This window comes from Aegilops tauschii, chromosome 2 (assembly GCF_002575655.3).
Source record: "Aegilops tauschii subsp. strangulata cultivar AL8/78 chromosome 2, Aet v6.0, whole genome shotgun sequence".
In the NCBI taxonomy this organism is placed as follows: Eukaryota; Viridiplantae; Streptophyta; class Magnoliopsida; order Poales; family Poaceae; genus Aegilops; species Aegilops tauschii.
This window is the reverse complement of record NC_053036.3, coordinates 291,238,477-291,245,609: the sequence shown is the minus strand read 5'-3', so window position 1 is coordinate 291,245,609 and position 7,133 is coordinate 291,238,477.

The following is a 7,133-nucleotide window of genomic DNA, read 5'->3' as shown; positions in this document are numbered from 1 at the left end:
AGCCTTCATTTGTACTAAGCGGGAATACTGCTTGTGCATCCAACTCCTGAAATCCAAAGTTGTGCCAAATGAGTCCGGCATACCTACCTATATGCGGTATTTCGATGCCATTCCAAGTAAATTTGTATGTGCCAACTCTAATTTTCAAGATGAATATCCTTTTTGTATGCCCGTACTGCTCATGAAGCGGCAGGGGGTGGACAATATTTTCCATGCTAGATATGTTATTCTCAAGATGACTATTTATTCACTTGTCATTGCACGAGAGTGTGGCAGGTAATAGGGATGCCTAGTCCCGAAATGAAAAAATATATTTATATATTGTCAATAATAAATTCCATCGAAAGTGTTGGTATGGAAGGCACCCGTGGATACGGCTAGCCATGGATTGTGAAAGAATGGTGAAAAAGGAAATAAACTTTATTTTATGTTTGGGAACCGCCTATGATTTATCTAGCATGGAAAGTATTTGGAATTCTCGGACATTTTCGTTTACAGGAAAAGCATGCCTCTCCAAACAATTTTATCTCTCAATTCAAGATATGAGCTTTGGCCGCTCTACAAAGCTCTGCTTCCCTCTGCGAAGGGCCTATCTATTTAATTTATGCAATTTTATTTTTATTGATTCTCCATCTTCTCTTATAAATCACCAACTAGCAAACACTGTTATCATACTTGTGCATTGGATATGGCTAATACTTGAGTGTGTTCCATGAATGGATCAATGACGAGCATAATGGGCTAGGGATAGCATTCTTTAGTGTTGATATTTTGAAAGACATGGTTTCTTGCTGATATGCTCTCTATTGACGTCTTCATGTCAATTATAGACTATTGCTTTGAATCTTCTAAAATTCCAAATGTCCATGCTACAAAAGAAAAGAATATATGATGAACATGTTAGGCAGCATTCCACATCAAAATTTCTGTTTTTATCATTTACCTACTTGAGGACGATCAATAATTAAGCTTGGGGATGCTGATACGTCTCCAATGCATCTATATTTTTTGATTGTTCCATGCTATTATATTATCAATCTTGGATGTTTTATATTCATTCACTAGCAACTTTATATCATTTTTTGTGACTAACCTATTGACATAGTGCCCACTGACAGTTGCTATTTTTTGCTTGTTTTTTAGTTTGCAGAATATCAATACCAAACGAAGTCCAAATGCCACAAAACTTTTTGGAGATTTTTTCTGCCCAGAAGACACCCAAGGAGCCAAAGGAGCACACAGGAGGAGGACCGTGGGGCCTACTAGGCACCAGGGCGCGCTAGAGGCCCCAATCGTGCCTGGTGGGTAGTGGAGCCCATGGGAAGCTTCCTGACCTACCTCCACCTCTATAAATACTCTAAAATCCCTAAAATCCTAGGGGAGTCGAGGAAATACAGTTTCCACCGCCGCTAGTTCCAGAACCACGAGATAAATCTAGATGCCATTTCCGGCACTCTGCCGGAGGGGGCAACAATCACGGAGGGGTTCTTCATCATCCTTGTTGCCCGTTCGATGATGCATGAGTAGTTTACCGCAGACCTACGGGTCCGTAGCTAGTAGCTAGATGGCTTCTTCTCCCTTTTTGATCTTCAATACAATGTTCTCATCGATGTTCTTGGAAATCTATTTGATGTAATTCTCTTTTACGGTGTGTTTGTTTGGATTCTATGAATTGTGAGTTTATGGTCAGTCCTATCCATGAATATTATTTGAGTCTTTGCTGAACTCTTATATGCATGATTGTTATAGCCTCATATTTTTTCTCCAAAATTTTGGTTTGGTTTGGCCAACTAGATTGATTTTTCTTGCCATGGGAAGAGCTGCTTTGTGATGGGTGCGATCTTGCGGTGCTCAATCTCAGTGATGGAAAGAGACATGCCACATATGTATTGTTCTTACTAAGGGTAACAAGATGGGATTTATTCATATGTGGGTTTATCTTGTCTACATCATGTCATCGTTCTTATTGTATTACTCCATTTTTCCATGAACTTAATACACTAGATGAATGCTGGATAGCGGTTGATGTGTGGAGTAATAGTAGTAGATGCAGGCAGGAGTCGGTCTACTAATCTTGGACGTGCTGCCTATATACATGATCATGGCCTTGGATATCATCAGGATTGTTCACTTTTCTGTCAATTGCCCAATAGTAATTTGTGTACCCATCGTATGCTGTTATCTTGAGAAAACTATGGCCCCCGGGTCTATTTTCCTATCATATTAAACCAAAAATACCTTGGTGCGATTTTTCTTTATTTAATTTTTGTTGTGTTTTTGCTAGATCTATTTACAAAAACCTATACTATTTGATCTATCTCAACACCATGGAGGGATTGACAACCCTCTTACGCGTTGAGTTGCAAGTTTTTGTTGTTTGTGTGTAGGTGCTATTTACATATTGTTGGTTGGTTCTCTTACCAGATTGATAACCTTGGTTTCATAACTAAGGGAAATACTTACCTTTGCTTTGTTTCATCAGCCTCTCCTATTCGGGGAAATACCTACACAGATACAAGCAATCAGTTTCTTTCGAGTAGCAGGCTCATCGGGTAAGCCTGTAGATAACTCTCCGGAGCTGCTCTGGGTCTTCCATTTCGATGTGCCAGTCTGTTGATTTTTCTTCAAAAGAAAGTGCGGATCTAAATGGCCGTCTGGATGCAAAAACGATAGCTTCCTGATGGCTTGGCTCGTTCTCTTCGAGATAAAAGTTTCCGAGTTGGATGAGATTGAAATTACCTCAGCATTGCCGGCCCGACTGGCTTCCGTATGATCCTGAGAGTAGGGAGTATCAGCAAGTTCAATAAAAATATGACCAAGTGAGTCGAGATCTACCTTCGACTCATCTCCAGCAGTCGCCTCATAAGTGTCGACCGGCTCTTTTTCCTGCTCAACTAGAGGAGGAGCAAACTTTCGAGCTTTCTTCTTCAAAAACCCGGAGTCCGCCTGCATGTATGATCAGCTGGTTATTAAGGTTGAGATAGAGAATAAGTCACAAACATAATGAGGAACAAAGCACAAATACACTTACTTGAGGCACATGATTGGTCAGACAGAGGGGAGCTAGCCCGGTCTTGTTACATTTTTTCTTGGGGTTCTCCCTGCAGTTTCTTTGTGGCTTTGTTAACTTCATCTTCAGACAGATTGACTTGACTGAAGCGTTGCACATCTGCCGGGTCATCAGTATAATTGCACATTAAGTCACCCTTCAAGTTAAGGGGCTGGATTCGCCAGCTTATCCAACACCGGATCAGATCGATCACGGTGAGGCCATTAGCCGTCAAAGCCCTTAACTTGGAATAAAAATGTGCTACCTATTTCCGCTCTTCCTTTGATGGCCAACCCAGAAAAGCAACAGTAGCATTGAGTCGGTCCAGTCTATAACCCGGCACGGCGTTTTCAGCTTGTGGAGCCGTATTTGTATAATAAAACCAAGTTTTGTTCCAACCCTTGGGATGACTCACTAACTTGGCTTAAGGGAAGGCACTTTTCTTCCTCCTTTGAATAGATATCCCACCAAGTTCTATATTGGGACCATCTTTGAACTCAGTTTGGTGGTTGATATAAAAGAATTCCCAGAAGAGGAGGAAATCGGCTCTGTCTGGAGATATACTTCACAAAAAACTTGGAATTGACAGAGATTGGTGATCGAGTTTTGGCTAAGACCTGGGGCCAGAGGTTGAATAAATTGAGAACGTCGCGGAAGAATTTTGACCCGGGCAGGCAGAAGCCCTTGTGTAAATGATTTGCAAAGACGACAACTTCTCCTTGTTGAGGTTGCGAGGGACTTTCTTCTTCAGGCGCGCGCCAACCGACCTCTGCTTGAGCCGTCAAGAGACCTTGACCCACGAGGTCATCTAACACTAGGGTTGAAACTTGGGATCTAACCCATCCAACGGCTTTGTCGGTCTTGGGAGGCATGATTATTCAGATAAGGTTAAACTGCAAAATGAAGGTGATAGCAATAAGCCGGGAAGTTATGTTCATATGTGGTAAGCCGGCAAGCTATTCGAGTCATAAGGCGGCAAAACAGTAAGCCGGCTATGACCATTCAGGTTATTACTATTGAATTTAAGCAAGCTATGGAAAGCACCCTAAAGTATGGATAAGCCAGCAAATTGGTAAGCTGGTCATGACTATTCTAGTAGCATTTTGAATTTCACCAAGTGTTGGGCAGACTGTGGAAATGAGCTCGCAAACAGAAATATTCCAAGAACGACAACACCTACGGATATGAAAAATACTCTAAAAAGGAAAATAAAAGACCTAAAGTGAGTGCAGATGTAGAAACTAGCCTATCAATGGGGGTTTGATAAAGACATTGTAAGGATACCAGTTAGCATATATTGCATAATTGCAGTAATCCTTCGCCTACTCGATTTGTTTTTGATCTACAAAGGAGAAATGGCGATGAACGCCGATGGACTCTTGATGAATTGTAAAAGGGAAGCAGGGCAGTTACGAGATCTGAAGAGAAGCTTTTCGGGCACCAGAGCACTGTAGATCCAGCTGAAGCACCATAGATGAACTCTGACGACGTCTGGAGCCGTAGAGAAGCTGCGGTCGAGTTGGCCGGAGAACTCAAAGAGGCGCGGCGGAGCTACGGGTACACAGAGCAGCGGGCGTGAGGAAGACGATGGTAAAAGTACAACCCGAAGCCCCTTGCGTGTATATATAAGATGGTAAGAAGGTGGAACGGCAAGTGCGAAAACAGAGGTGGCACAATAAATTTTGGGTGAAAGGGCGCCTCGATTTTTGGGCCAGTCAGATCCACTCGAGATTCGTGTGGATGTCATGCGTGAATTACGGAGATCTGGCAAGATGACGTCACAACATCAAGGAGGGGCGTGAAATGTGTTGGGGAACATAGTAATTTCAAAAAAATTCTACGCACACGCAAGATCATGGTGATGCATAGCAACGAGAGGGGAGAGTGTTGTCCACGTACCCTCGTAGACCGAAAGCGGAAGCGTTAACACAACGCGGTTGATGTAGTCGTACGTCTTCACGATCCGACCGATCAAGTACCGAACGCACGGCACCTCCGAGTTCAGCACATGTTCAGCTTGATGACGTCCCTCGAACTCCGATCCAGCCGAGTGTTGAGGGAGAGTTTCGTCAGCACGACGGCGTGGTGACAATGTTGATGTTCTACCGACGCAGGGCTTCGCCTAAGCACCGCTACGATATTATCGAGGTGTAATATGGTGGAGGGGGGCACCGCACACGGCTAAGAGATCAATGATCAATTGTGTGTCTAGAGGTGCCCCCCTGCCCCCGTATATAAAGGAGCAAGGGGTGGTTCGGCCGGCCAAGGGGAGAGGCGTGCCAGGAGGAGTCCTACTCCTACCGGGAGTAGGACTCCCCCCTTTTCCATGTTGGACTAGGAGAGAGAGGGGGAAGAGGTGGAGGGGAAGAAGGAAAGGGGGGCACCACCCCCCTCTCCTTGTCCTATTCGGATTGGGGGGAAGGGGCGTGCGGCCCTGCCCTGGCCTCCTCTCCTCTCTTCCACCTAGGCCCACTAAGGCCCATTAAGTTACCGGGGGGTCCGGTAACCTCCCGGTACTCCGGAAAAATCCCGATTTCACCCGGAACACTTCCGATCTCCAAACATAGGCTTCCAATATATCAATCTTTATGTCTCGACCATTTCGAGACTCCTCATCATGTCCGTGATCACATCCGGGACTCCGAACAACCTTCAGTACATTAAAACATATAAACTCATAATATAACTGTCATCGCAACGTTAAGCGTGCGGACCCTACGGGTTCGAGAACTATGTAGACATGACCGAGACACCTCTCTGGTCAATAACCAATAGCGGAACCTGGATGCTCATATTGGTTCCCACATATTCTACGAAGATCTTTATCGGTCAGACCGCATAACAACATACGTTGTTCCCTTTGTCATCAGTATGTTACTTTCCCGAGATTCGATCGTCGGTATCTCGATACCTAGTTCAATCTCGTTACCGGCAAGTCTCTTTACTCGTTCCGTAATACATCATCCCACAACTAACTCATTAGTCACAATGCTTGCAAGGCTTATAGTGATGTGTATTACTGAGTGGGCCCAAAGATACCTCTCCGACAATCGGAGTGACAAATCCTAATCTCGAAATACGCCAACCCAACAAGTACCTTTGGAGACACCTGTAGAGCACCTTTATAATCACCCAGTTACGTTGTGACGTTTGGTAGCACACAAAGTGTTCCTCTGGTAAACGGGAGTTGCATAATCTCATAGTCATAGGAACATGTATAAGTCATGAAGAAAGCAATAGCAACATACTAAACGATCGAGTGCTAAGCTAACGGAATGGGTCAAGTCAATCACATCATTCTCCTAATGATGTGATCCCGTTAATCAAATGACAACTCATGTCTATGGCTAGGAAACATAACCATCTTTGATCAACGAGCTAGTCAAGTAGAGGCATACTAGTGACACTCTGTTTGTCTATGTATTCACACATGTATTATGTTTCCGGTTAATACAATTCTAGCATGAATAATAAACATTTATCATGATATAAGGAAATAAATAATAACTTTATTATTGCCTCTAGGGCATATTTCCTTCAGTCTCCCACTTGCACTAGAGTTAATAATCTAGATTACACGGTAATGATTCTTACACCCATGGAGTCTTGGTGCTGATCATGTTTTGCTCGTGGAAGAGGCTTAGTCAACGAGTCTGCAACATTCAGATCCGTATGTATCTTGCAAATTTCTATGTCTCCCACCTGGACTAAATCCCGGATGGAATTGAAGCGTCTTTTGGTGTGCTTGGTTCTCTTGTGAAATCTGGATTCCTTTGCTAAGGCAATTGCACCAGTATTGTCACAAAAGATTTTCATTGGTCCCGATGCACTAGGTATGACACCTAGATCGGATATGAACTCCTTCATCCAGACTCCTTCATTTGCTGCTTCCTAAGCAGCTCTGTACTCCGCTTCACACGTAGATCCCGCCACGACACTTTGCTTAGAACTGCACCAACTGACAGCTCCACCGTTCAATGTAAACACGTATCCGGTTTGCGATTTAGAATCGTCCGGATCAGTGTCAAAGCTTGCAACAACGTAACCATTTATGATGAGCTCTTTGTCACCTCCATAAATGAGA